Source organism: Amblyomma mixtum, chromosome 6 (genome assembly GCF_055824585.1).
Source record: "Amblyomma mixtum isolate Tamu chromosome 6, ASM5582458v1, whole genome shotgun sequence".
In the NCBI taxonomy this organism is placed as follows: domain Eukaryota; kingdom Metazoa; phylum Arthropoda; class Arachnida; order Ixodida; family Ixodidae; genus Amblyomma; species Amblyomma mixtum.
Genome location: NC_143017.1, coordinates 97,376,034 through 97,389,470, shown reverse-complemented (window position 1 = coordinate 97,389,470; position 13,437 = coordinate 97,376,034). Strand labels below are relative to the sequence as shown.

Here is a 13,437-nt window from a genome sequence, read left to right as displayed (position 1 = left end):
TCCTTCTTCGCACAACTTCATTGTCGTCTCAACAGCATCACATTAATGAAGTCAGATTTTTTTTTATTCTATAAGTAAGTATTTTCACTCATTGAGCGGCACTTGCCGGCTGAAAAAGGCGTTCTTTCGTCCACACCTTCAGTCATGACTTCAGGCCAGGTATTCCAACAAGTACGCAACTTCTCGAAACTATTGATAACTTCGCAGCAGGAATAGATGAGGGCAAAATAACAGGCGGAATATTCTTGAATTTTCGCGATGCATTTCATAAACTCTCACATAACAAACTTCTGTATGAACTAGGATATGTACTGCAAATTAACGAAATTAACCGCCTGGGAAACAGATTATTTTACCGTAAAATTGAAATACGATCGTCGCGCTAAATTCGGCCCATTTAAATCAGTCCTGTTCTCATCTTTCAGCGCGAACTGACGTAAACGACATCAAGCACAATGCGAAGTTTCGTTCGACACATCAACCGAAGACAGTGCACTTTGTACGTTAGAATATAAGTTCCGAGACAACCACGTAGTCAGGATCAGGCCGCTCTGTCCTTTGTCGGTTTCCAACAAAAGGTAAAGTTGTTTGCATCACTGGAGTATATGTACGAGTAGTAAGGCCTAAATTTCGCACAGTTAATGCGCCTTAGCGGATGTCCGTACCCGCATCGACCTCGGGCCGAAACGCTGGCTATGCTGTACGGAACCCAGTGTAGAGCCGCGCGGACGCTGCGCAGAGCGTCCAGGCTCCACTAATGGTGCCGCTTCCGCGTGAAAGCAGCGCATCTCTGGACCCCAGACACGTGGCGCTACTGCTGCGTGCTAATTGTGCTCTCGTTAGCCAGCAACTTTGCGCAGGCCGCGGAAGCTCAGTGAGAGAGGGAACACGTACCACTGCGCCAGAGCCGTGTGAGTGCGGCACGAAAAGTGGTTGCGTCATGCGCACCGCATGGGTGTCTGGGTAGCGAGTGCAAACGTGCTAGTTCGTGTGTCGCGACGGCCAACGTCTGTCCCCTCAAGCCTGTTCTATTTGTTTGTTTTTTGTTGTAACCGCGGATGCAGCCGGTTCAGTGGCGAGGCTTACAGTCGTGATCTGTGGTTCGCTATTAAGCCCGACACGGCGCGGTTTTCAAACAAATGAAAACAAATGTTGATAGCTCGCATTCGTGGGCCATACTTTGCACAATCACGTGGAGTGTGGTCTGCTTTCGTTTTTTTTTTCATTCCAACTATTCTCTTCCCTCCCGCTCAGGTCAGTGTTTTCTGCCTTTTTTTTTCTCTGTTCTTTCTCACATATTTCTTTCGTAGAGCAAACAGGCGTAGTGCCCTTTCCATTGCATTTGGGTATGTTGTGTTTCCAAGCCAATTAGCAATAATTACGGTGCAGTCACGACGGACTGTCCCCAAGCAGAGCTTTCCACGCATTTCCTCGCATTTCTCACACTAGAACGCCTCCCGTTTCTCGAGTGTAGCGCAAGAAAAAAACTCTGGGGCACCTAATTCTACAATGTGTTGGCAAGCCGAAAACACTCGAAGCTGTGTATTCCTTTCCCGAAAGTGAGTGGCGGAGCTTGTGAGATCCAGGTTGTTCTTTCCTAGCGATGTTTTTCCGAGCTCTTCTTGAAAACCATCTGCCACCGGCCGCAGTTGTCAGGTGAGGCTTCAGCAGACAAACCTGGTCCGAGACGGCACAGCCTATCTGGTGTTGTCACTTCCGGTCTGGTGACGTCACTTCCTTCCAATCAGCGGGTATTCTGTTGAAGATGTCGCTTCTGGTCTGGTGACGTCACTTTCCTGCAACCAATGGGATTTCTTCTGTCTGGTGACGACTCTTAGGTGACGTTACTGCCGCCAGCCAATCAGAACTTTTAAGGACAACGCCGGACTGCGCCGGGTTTTCGCGCCGGTGAAGATTCTATGCTACCTCATAAAAAACGCATATGGATCTGCCGAAGCGGATTACGAACGAAGTCTGAGGCAGGCGAGGGGAGGGTTGCGAATAAGAAAGTGCAGAAAAAGTGAGGGAGAAGATAACTATCCTAACCTTAAGAGTGAGAGAAGCCAACAGCCACAGAAACCAAGGGACACGAGGGATTTTTAATTAATTTATTTATTTTGTGCTGTTGTTCGATTTAGAATATTACTGAATATGTTATCGCTTAAAGGTAATTGTTTAGAAAAAGCAGAAGAAAAAACAACCACATGCCGCCGGTGGGATCCGAACCCACGACCTCCGAATTACGCGTCCGGTGCTCTACCGCTGAGCTACGGCGACGGCTGTCAATTCTTCTGCTTTCGGGGGTATTTATGTTTGCAAGTAACTTAACCTTTTAGAGTGTTCACCAGCGCCACCCACGCTCTTAAGCGGCGGACGTAGCACGTCCTGAGTTACCGCTGATGTGACGTAGAACGTCATCGAACGGCGAGAGTGGAAGCTGTGTGAGAACCCACTTATGCTTCCTATGGCGTCAAGGCTGCCAGAACCGAGGCCCTCGCTAAGCAATTAAGCAAACAAGAGAGGGGGGATGAGGGGCTCGTTATGAATATGAGAGAAGCTAACAGCCACAGAAACCAAGGGACACGAGGGATTTTTAATTTATTTCTTTTGTGCTGTTGTTCGATTTAGAATATGTATTACTGAATATGTTATCGCTTAAAGGTAATTATTTAGAAAAAGCAGAAGAGGTCGATCGTGAGGCGAATTCTCTGAAACAGCCAAACCTCCGCTGTGTGCTCGTGTTTTGAGACAGAACGAGGAAGGGCTTCCTTTGAAAGACGACTGCTGCATTTTTTTAGAGCGGCTCCAGGCGAGCTCGTAACTTCCTCGAAGCAGACGTGCGGCGCACAAGGACACAACGTTGAGCAGCAGACTTTGGCAGATATCGCTGGCGCCCGATCAATCGTCTCGATAAGGGAAAAAAAACTTCCGCTTCTTACACCCTGGTACAGCAGGAGCGGCTGCTCTGATCGTGGATGGAACAACGACGAACGAACGTTTAAGGTAACGTGGGAAACACGCTAGGAGATCAAAAATTGAGTATGTCATCTTTTGAGCGCATGCGTAGTTTTTTGACGCCAAGTATCAGCACTCATCGAAAGACGCTGGAATCATTTTATTGCATTCGGCCAAGTGCCACAGCGCACCATCTGCTTTTTTGTGTGTGTGTGTGCATTTCGCTAATCAATGAGCGTAAGGTAAACGACACAAAGAAATATAATACGGAGAGTATCGGGCAGGCTCTAAAGAAGAGAGGTAGCCTAAAATCAGACAATAGTAAATTAGGCACGGGGAAAAATGATATACCCCCCTCCCTCCCTCGCCTGTGTGACAGGGAGGGCAACTGCATTACAAATATGGTGTAGAATTTTACTCAAATCTATAGAGCAGCCGAAATAATCAGCGTGTCAATGATGGAATCAGTCGTGTGGAGGGATTCGACACTCCACAGGTAAAGAAAGAGGAATTACGGGATGCTTTACGAGCAATGCAATGGGAATATGTGGCAAGTGAGAACCAAGGGACTGTACTGTTGATAGACTATGGGAATATTGTGCTAGAAAAACTTGGTAACCTCTATGCACAGAGCCTCAAACCTCTAGCGTACCCAGAAATTGGAAAAACGGTAACGTTATCTTAATCCATAAAAAAGGGGATGTCAGAAACCTGACAAATTACAGACCCATCAGTTTACTATCCAGTTTTCACGAAGTATTTACTAAGTTAATCGCTCACTGAATCAGATCAACCTGAGGCATTAGTCAGCCAAAGAACGAGTCTCTCTTTCGAAAGCGCTGCTCAACAATTGATCATATTCACACCATCAATCAGGCGATAAAAAAATGCGCAGCATATAACCAACACCTGTATATAGTCTTCCTAGATTCCGAGAAATCATTTGACCCATTCGAAACGTCAGCAGTCATGCAGGCATTGCGTGGCCAGGGTGTATAAGAGCCCTCGGCAAAAATACTGGTAGATATCTATAGCGGCCGCACAGCAACCATTGTCCTCCTTAAAGGGACTCTGAGGAGAGCTCTATTAATATTTTTTTATAGCAAAATCCGATAGTTCGGCATTTCATGGCTTTGTTGTCACTTGGCCGGCAGCGAAAGATGCATTTATTTCTAAGAAATTTGGATTCCAAGTTGAAATAGTTTTTCCCGCCGCTCTGATTCAAACTTGGGATTCTGCTATGACGACACAGAACTAAGTGACGTACATGACATTCACATGACGTAACGCAGACTCCGTGATTTCTGGCGGCCAGCAGTGCGGCCCAGCAGCAGCCGAAAAGAAAGCTACCGCCGGCCGCACGTTGGAGGCATCTATCGGCTATTGCGGCCGTCGCTTCGTTTACATTTGCACCGGCGTTTTGCCAGCGTTACAATGGATCCCGTTCTCGAAGTCGTCAACGAAGTTCTCGCAAATAGACGCCTTTAGCATACCGTGTACCTTGTTACCGTTAGCGGAATACCGGGAGCCCCCATACCGCTGAGAGCAAGCGCTGATTGGTCCCGGCGCTGCAGGAGCGCGCGTAGCTATCGGGTACGTGGCGCCATCTGGCGACGTCAAGGAGATTTGCGCATGCATTTGCTGCGCCTCAGTGATTCGTAGCTTCTCGTGTCCTAGTGTTGCTAGCAACACTGTTTTGGTCTATGACGCCATGAAGCTTGTACTTGCGAGTTTGGCCTCTGGTGGCGATACCTGTATTTTGGTTCTTGCTCTTTTCTATGTTACAGGAGCTTTGTTGTCAGTATTAATGGCGTTTTTGTAATCAGGAGCTGGTATTCTGTCGATGCAAGTCAACTTCACTTTCTCCTCAGTGTCCCTTTAAAGGTGGGCGGATGAGATTAAGAATTCATCGTGATGGAGCGCAAACACACACAGACCAAGAAGGAGACTAGACACACAGCGCTGACTGCAGATTGGGCTAGTTAGTGTAGATTCATCGTGATGGTTCAACAGCGCAAACACACACAGACCAAGAAGGAGACAAGACACAGCGCTGACTGCAGATTGGGCTAGTTAGTGTAGATTCATCGTGATGGTTCAACAGCGCAAACACACACAGACCAAGAAGGAGACTAGACACACAGCGCTGACTGCAGATTGGGCTAGTTAGTGTAGATTCATCGTGATGGTTCAACAGCGCAAACACACACAGACCAAGAAGGAGACTAGACACACAGCGCTGACTGCAGATTGGGCTAGTTAGTGTAGATTCATCGTGATGGTTCAACAGCGCAAACACACACAGACCAAGGAGGAGACTAGACACACAGCGCTGACTGCAGATTGGGCTAGTTAGTGTAGATTCATCGTGATGGTTCAACAGCGCAAACACACACAGACCAAGAAGGAGACTAGACACACAGCGCTGACTGCAGATTGGGCTAGTTAGTGTAGATTCATCGTGATGGTTCAACAGCGCAAACACACACAGACCAAGAAGGAGACAAGACACAGCGCTGACTGCAGATTGGGCTAGTTAGTGTAGATTCATCGTGATGGTTCAACAGCGCAAACACACACAGACCAAGAAGGAGACTAGACACACAGCGCTGACTGCAGATTGGGCTAGTTAGTGTAGATTCATCGTGATGGTTCAACAGCGCAAACACACACAGACCAAGAAGGAGACTAGACACACAGCGCTGACTGCAGATTGGGCTAGTTAGTGTAGATTCATCGTGATGGTTCAACAGCGCAAACACACACAGACCAAGGAGGAGACTAGACACACAGCGCTGACTGCAGATTGGGCTAGTTAGTGTAGATTCATCGTGATGGTTCAACAGCGCAAACACACACAGACCAAGAAGGAGACTAGACACACAGCGCTGACTGCAGATTGGGCTAGTTAGTGTAGATTCATCGTGATGGTTCAACAGCGCAAACACACGCAGACCAAGAAGGAGACTAGACACACAGCGCTGACTGCAGATTGGGCTAGTTAGTGTAGATTCATCGTGATGGTTCAACAGCGCAAACACACACAGACCAAGAAGGAGACAAGACACAGCGCTGACTGCAGATTGGGCTAGTTAGTGTAGATTCATCGTGATGGTTCAACAGCGCAAACACACACAGACCAAGAAGGAGACAAGACACACAGCGCTGACTGCAGATTGGGCTAGTTAGTGCAGATTCATCATGATGGTTCAACAGCGCAAACACACACAGACCAAGAAGGAGACAAGACACACACAGCGCTGACACACACAGTTCTTCTAGAGATTAAGAAGTTTGCGGGGATACGGTGGCCGCAGTTGGTACAGGACAGGGTTAATCGTAGAGACACGGGAGAGGCTTTTGTCCCACAGTGGGCGTAGTTAGAGCGATGATGATAGTTCCGGAACCGCCTCGGTGGGTAAGTGGCTCTGGCGTTCGGCAGCTTCGAAGCCTAGCCGCTACGGTGGTTTTTAACGTGCACTGACATCGCGCCGCAGACGCACGTTTTTCCGCTTAGCCTCTATAGAGATACGTCCGCGGGGTACGTATTTCGATAGAGGCGAAGCGCATAAACGCCCGTCTGCTGCTTGATGTCAGTGCACAATGAACGTTCTTGCGGGCAAGTTTATTCATTTTCAGTTAAAGGTGGCATTTCGCGCATAAGAGAGGACAGAAAACAGAAACGAAAAAGAACTACTGCGTCCGTGGTGTCGTTTTTGCTTGTGTTTTCTGTCCTGTCTTATTCGCGAATTCCTACCCTTCACTAATCAGACAAGCAAGCCATAATACTGACGTCTGCACCCAACATTCCGTCATTTTTCTGAGACACACAAGCCGCTACCAGCGTCAAAACAAGCGTCTAGCCGCCGATTATCGCGAAAGCGCGTCGCAGGCCGGCACACGGATAGACAATGAGTGCGAGCCACGATAAATCCTCACTCTCACAAACAGGGCAGCACTCAAAGGTTGCTTTTCACAGCGGTGATATCACTCGGCTGCTGTGAGTGAGTGTGCGAGAGATTGCTTTTACTGCGATATGAAGCTCAGCAAAGCGATACTGCGTGTTTTCCTCACTTGCGAAAAAGGGCTTCCGGCAACGACCGATAAAGCCGGCATCTAGATCATCCCTCGAAAAGTGTTTGTGCGCCGAGGCAGTCGCCACTATCACGGAGTACTTTATCACTGTTTGGATATAGTCAGTCGAGTCACGCAGGATGGCTTCTTGGAATAGGGCAATTTTGCTGGTTTACACCAAAGACGCCACAGTGCCTTCGTCTTTGGCGTGAAATGCGCAGAAGATGGAAGTAAGCTTGATTTGACGTAAGCATATCCTCTTCGCACCAGAGCAAAGTGCGGTTTTTACAGCCTTGATGAAAAATATTTTTTCTTCGTCCCCGTGTGATAACTCCACAGCAGACAAAAAATCTTGCGACCACAAATATCGCTTCCTTGATTTAACCCTATCCTATGCGCTACATTTCTTTATGTCTTCAAAACTACGCATCGACATCTTTAGTATAACACCTGTTTAGTTGAACAGATGCGTGACAGCAACGGATTCTTTCGGCTGCTGTCTGGCTGCAGCACGTCTGCAGTCTTTCAATCTTTCAATCAAGGGTGCTGCAGACATGCTGGGGTATTGAGGCCACAGTCCTTGTTAAAAGAACCCCCCCCCCCCCCCCCGCCTCTGCCAAAAGGTTTAAGCTCATCTCAAGATCTCACTACGTTATGCCTAATAGCAAGGGGTTGAACTTTTCGGATCAAATCGCGGAAAAAAATGGCAACAGTAGTACGAATTCAAATTTCTTTATTTGTTTTTAACCGAAAAACGTCAGCACCCTTGACGTGCACGCCGCCGCTATCTAGCTGCTTAGCAGGGGTTACATTCAGTCAGAGGAGAACATTAACAAAATACGGAAGCCATGGGCGTAGTAAGACGTTGGTAGCATTGCATTAACGCAGTTGTGCGTTTTCATGCATTATTCGCTAAACCTAACACGCCTCTGCAGACTGGGTGGCTCCGTTGCTGGCCTCTTGGTAGCGAAGCGCTGTTTATTTGCTGCCATTACTCGCTTGGGGCTGTTACTTGGTCGAGTAGGTTTCTCCACTGTCCGCGAGGACGCTGACGTGAAACTATGTACTGCAAGCCTCACAAAAAATCATGATGCTCTCGCTACCGTGACGGTCCAGCGGCAGTTACATCGCTGCCATAACACGCAGGTCATGTGACCAAGTAATTTGTTATATGCGGCGTGGCATAACCAAAGCATAAAACGTGTGGTGGGTCTAACGAGGATGTAAAAGGTTGAAATGAAAAGTATCTGCCTACCTGCTTGCAAAGTTTCCATTCAGTACATCTCTGGCTTGCTGCCTTGGCTGCGGCGGCTTGGCCAGCTTGGCTTCCGACGCAACCGTGAAAGAGCTAGCGTCACTACTGTCTCCAGTGGCTGCTGGCTGGGTTTGGAAAGAGGCGATGCGTGCGCGCAACTGGCGTTTGGAACCACTGCACGCTCAAGCGAGTTCTGTTCCAACTAGCCCAAATCAAGATTATTCTTGCGGCGTCCGCTGTTTATAGTGGACATCATTTCTTGTGAACGTCATTTCTTGCCCCGAACGTCTTCACCATTCCTCTTTCTAACACATACATACTGCAGCCAGGACCCGACTATCGCATTTACAGGTTCCAACAAAAGTTATCGGAACACAGAAAATGCCAGAAAGCTTAAACGGACATCGAGAACAACGCCGTCTAATTAATGTTCTTACTAAAAACTTATTATGTGATTCTCTCTTATGCTGCCATTTCCCCGGCAGTAAAGACGCATTTATAGGCGAAAAAATGATTTAAACATCTTCCCGCCAGCCGATTCAAAACTGTGACGTCCCTACCGAAAAGGAATGGTTCTCGCCGTTTTGAGGTGAATGGCGTTAGCGTGGCCTCTGGGATCCGAGCCCAAAATCGGTGTCGACGCACGCATTTACTTTCGAAATGTGCTGGTGGTGGCGACAGCTGCATTTCGTTTTTAGGACTTTTCTAGCTTACGAGAGCTCCGTTTTCGGTAAAGATGACCTCTTCGTGATTAGAACGCTGTACCTTATCAATACAGGCCAACTTCAATTTATCTTTAGTGTCGTTTTAACCACTCAGCAGTCTAGCATACAGGCACGAACCGAAGGATGTGCTTAGCACTTCCCTGTGTGGCATGCAAAATTCAGCCATCAAAGTCAAGTCATGTCTTTGGGCAACGCAAAAATTCAGCCTTTTCGTGGTTTCGGCGTTCCAAAAACTTTTGTGGGCACCTGTTTGTGTGAGCATTAAAACTTCGCACAATTAAATGAACTTAACTCCTTATCGTTGGTGCTCTGGAGAACATTAAGTACTTTGAAAAAACCATGCGTGACGTAATAAATCAGTAATTAATTAAGACGATGTAAAGTGAGCTTGGGTAGACCCAGTAACACAAGGTCAGAAGATGAGATGTTCTTATCACATCTACGGCCAAGGAAGCGACGTGCTCCCTCTTGGACTGACGCTGTGCGACTTGAATTATAATTTGTAATGGTCTCAGGCAGCTCTGTATGGGGCAAATCGATGGGGACGTACGCCTTGTTCTGTAGACTAGAGACCTCCAGTGCAGTAATGCCACACGAAGTTTGCGCTCTAAGTATAGCCCATTCCGTTCGGCGCTCTGTCGCATATTAGTTCAATATGTTTCAAATAAAACAAGTTTAGAGTGAAAGGGTTTAAGTGCTTTTGCTGAACAACCCTGCACAAGTGCGAGCCAGTACATGAAACGAAAGCAAGGAATGAAATTAGCCCTTTGAAAAGGTCAAGGCAGTTTTGTCCAAATTAACTTAAATTTGTCTTAAAGCAAACAAGGGAAGGGGAATGAGGGGCTCGTTATAAATATGAGAGAAGCCAACAGCCACAGAAACCAAGGAGCACAGGGGATTTTTTTTTTTAATTAATTTATTTTTTTGTGGTGTTGATCAAGTAAGAATATTACTGAATATGTTGTCGCTTAAAGCTAATTGATTAGAAAAGCAGAAGAAAAAACAACCACATGCCGCCGGTGGGATCCGAACCCACGACCTCCGAATTACGCGTCCGGTGCTCTACCTCTGAGCTACGGCGACGGCTGTCAAACCTTCTGCTTTCGGGGGTATTTATGTTTACAAATAACCTAACTTTGAGAGTGTTCATCAGCGCCACCCACGTTCGTAAGCGGCGGACGTGGAACGTCCTGAGTTGCCGCTGGTGTGACGTAGAACGCCATCGAACGGCGAGGGTGGAAGCTGTGTGAGAACCCTCTTATGCTTCCTATGGCGTCAAGGCTGCCAGAACCGAGGCCCTCGCTAAGCAGTAAAGCAAACAAGGGAAGGGGAATGAGGGGCTCGTTATAAATATGAGAGAAGCCAACAGCCACAGAAACCAAGGAGCACAGGGGATTTTTTTTTTTTATTAATTAATTTATTTTTTTTTTGTGGTGTTGATCAAGTAAGAATATTACTGAATATGTTGTCGCTTAAAGCTAATTGATTAGAAAAGCAGAAGAAAAAACAACCACATGCCGCCGGTGGGATCCGAACCCACGACCTCCGAATTACGCGTCCGGTGCTCTACCTCTGAGCTACGGCGACGGCTGTCAAACCTTCTGCTTTCGGGGGTATTTATGTTTACAAATAACCTAACTTTGAGAGTGTTCATCAGCGCCACCCACGTTCGTAAGCGGCGGACGTGGAACGTCCTGAGTTGCCGCTGGTGTGACGTAGAACGCCATCGAACGGCGAGGGTGGAAGCTGTGTGAGAACCCTCTTATGCTTCCTATGGCAGCCGTCGCCGTAGCTCAGAGGTAGAGCACCGGACGCGTAATTCGGAGGTCGTGGGTTCGGATCCCACCGGCGGCATGTGGTTGTTTTTTCTTCTGCTTTTCTAATCAATTAGCTTTAAGCGACAACATATTCAGTAATATTCTTACTTGATCAACACCACAAAAAAATAAATTAATTAAAAAAAAAATCCCCTGTGCTTTGACAGCCGTCGCCGTAGCTCAGAGGTAGAGCACCGGACGCGTAATTCGGAGGTCGTGGGTTCGGATCCCACCGGCGGCATGTGGTTGTTTTTTCTTCTGCTTTTCTAATCAATTAGCTTTAAGCGACAACATATTCAGTAATATTCTTACTTGATCAACACCACAAAAAAATAAATTAATTAAAAAAAAATCCCCTGTGCTCCTTGGTTTCTGTGGCTGTTGGCTTCTCTCATATTTATAACGAGCCCCTCATTCCCCTTCCCTTGTTTGCTTTACTGCTTAGCGAGGGCCTCGGTTCTGGCAGCCTTGACGCCATAGGAAGCATAAGAGGGTTCTCACACAGCTTCCACCCTCGCCGTTCGATGGCGTTCTACGTCACACCAGCGGCAACTCAGGACGTTCCACGTCCGCCGCTTACGAACGTGGGTGGCGCTGATGAACACTCTCAAAGTTAGGTTATTTGTAAACATAAATACCCCCGAAAGCAGAAGGTTTGACAGCCGTCGCCGTAGCTCAGAGGTAGAGCACCGGACGCGTAATTCGGAGGTCGTGGGTTCGGATCCCACCGGCGGCATGTGGTTGTTTTTTCTTCTGCTTTTCTAATCAATTAGCTTTAAGCGACAACATATTCAGTAATATTCTTACTTGATCAACACCACAAAAAAATAAATTAATTAAAAAAAAAAATCCCCTGTGCTCCTTGGTTTCTGTGGCTGTTGGCTTCTCTTAAATTTGTCTTGTGTGGCACATTTTGCAAGGGCTAGCTAGCACATGAAAACTGCAATTGTAGGGAAGTCATTTATGATGTAGTTATAGAGGAGTAAGTTATTTGTGTTATTAAGGACAGTCGTCGACGTGTAGCCTAATTTTCGATTCGGTGTCACTGTGCATGTGATAAACGTGTAATAGAAGGAAAAGTGGCTCAAATGTGGAGCCTTAAGGGCCACCATATGGCACGTACAAAGCAGAAGATTTAGATGAAATAGTGTATTCATATTTACAATTAGAGAATATCACACATGGAGCCTATAGAGGGGAAGCTATGTGCCTCGTCGACTAATAAAACGCTGTTTAGAACATCACTGAAGTTGTATTAAATATTAGAGCGCATGACTGTCAAATACACAGAGTAAATACATAAATATCGAATCAACTTGATGGCTGCTTGCTAGAAAATTGCGTTACGAAACCGTGGCGAAGCCGCGTTTAGAACCATGCTGGATACCACCAAAAAATTTTTCAACGTTGAATTACTTACAGCTCATTTAAAGAAGTCTCAATACTTTACAATAGTAGGATATTAGAGATATGGGTCCAGGTTTTAACACGATATTAAAAAAGGAGCACTTTTGCAGCTATTAGGAGAAGGATAACGCGCCAGTTGAGGAGGATTTCAGAAAAATTATTTCGTGGTTCCTGCTCCACCGAAGACGTTAGGGCGCATGAAACAGGTCAGAACAGCAACATTTTTTAGGATATAACTTCAAAAGAAAGGAAGAGCACCTTGTCTAACTCACATCGTGTGAACAAATATTATTATTTAAGATGATTGTTGAAACCACCTTCTCAGAAAACCAAACTGACGTAAAGTTGTCGAACACAATGGCAGTTCTCTGCGTGGTTGCCCTTAGCTGCCGATGCGCTTGTGCGCAGAAACGCAAATACTGAATATCAGCAGGGCTCGTTTTATGTTCATTCAGCTGCGGTATCTTAAACTGACTTTTAGCGTCCTATATTTAACAATGACACTGTACCAGTGAAAAACAATTCGCGGCGTCCATTTGTGCAGATGGTAATGTTCGCTGCAAAAGCACCTTGGCGTGCGGCACAGAACTTCACGTTAACTAGAAGAACCTCTTGTACGCTCATGGATATTCGTCTCATCTGGTCAATAAAGCTCTGCAATTAATTTGGAAATAAAATACATCTAATTAAAACTGTTAAGCAATTTACTGAGTGAGCACCTCTGAACTTGTGCTTCGCCACGTATTCAGTTTCTTGTTAACATCAATGTTAAGTATATGACAACGACGAATTTTATTCCTTCAAACCGTTACGTACAATTCGCAGCAGCTCATCTAGAAAGACCAGTTTTCTGAACTAAGAGAAGGTTAGTTTGCGACGAAACCTTCCTAAAGACTGTTTTCAGATAGCGGCTATGACTGTATTTGCTGAAATAAATGATGCACAGAGCAAACTACCAGGCGTCTGCTTCTAGTGCCTCTTCTTTAGGGCCGGGTGCACGTTGCATTTCTTACAGTAACTCTTTTAGTGCGCAGTGCTATTTGAGGAAAAACATCGGAAGCATACAACAGTAAAAAAGAAAAAGGGCACTTTAGATGATAACAACTATTGCTGTGTGTCATGTCACAGGCGTACCTGTAACTGTGCATTTCGTGGATAGTAAAACGCCCTCAGTGAGATAAGGCTGGTTCGTTGCTACGAACTC

The 13,437-nt window shown here is 46.4% G+C and overlaps 1 protein-coding gene across 1 annotated transcript in view; it reads left to right on the top strand.

Annotated features, from left to right (window-relative positions):
• Nucleotides 1–13,437, top strand: part of LOC149339786 (RYamide neuropeptides-like) — a 70,236-nt gene that overhangs the window by 54,620 nt on the left and 2,179 nt on the right. The gene's annotated exons all lie outside the window — the stretch shown is intronic.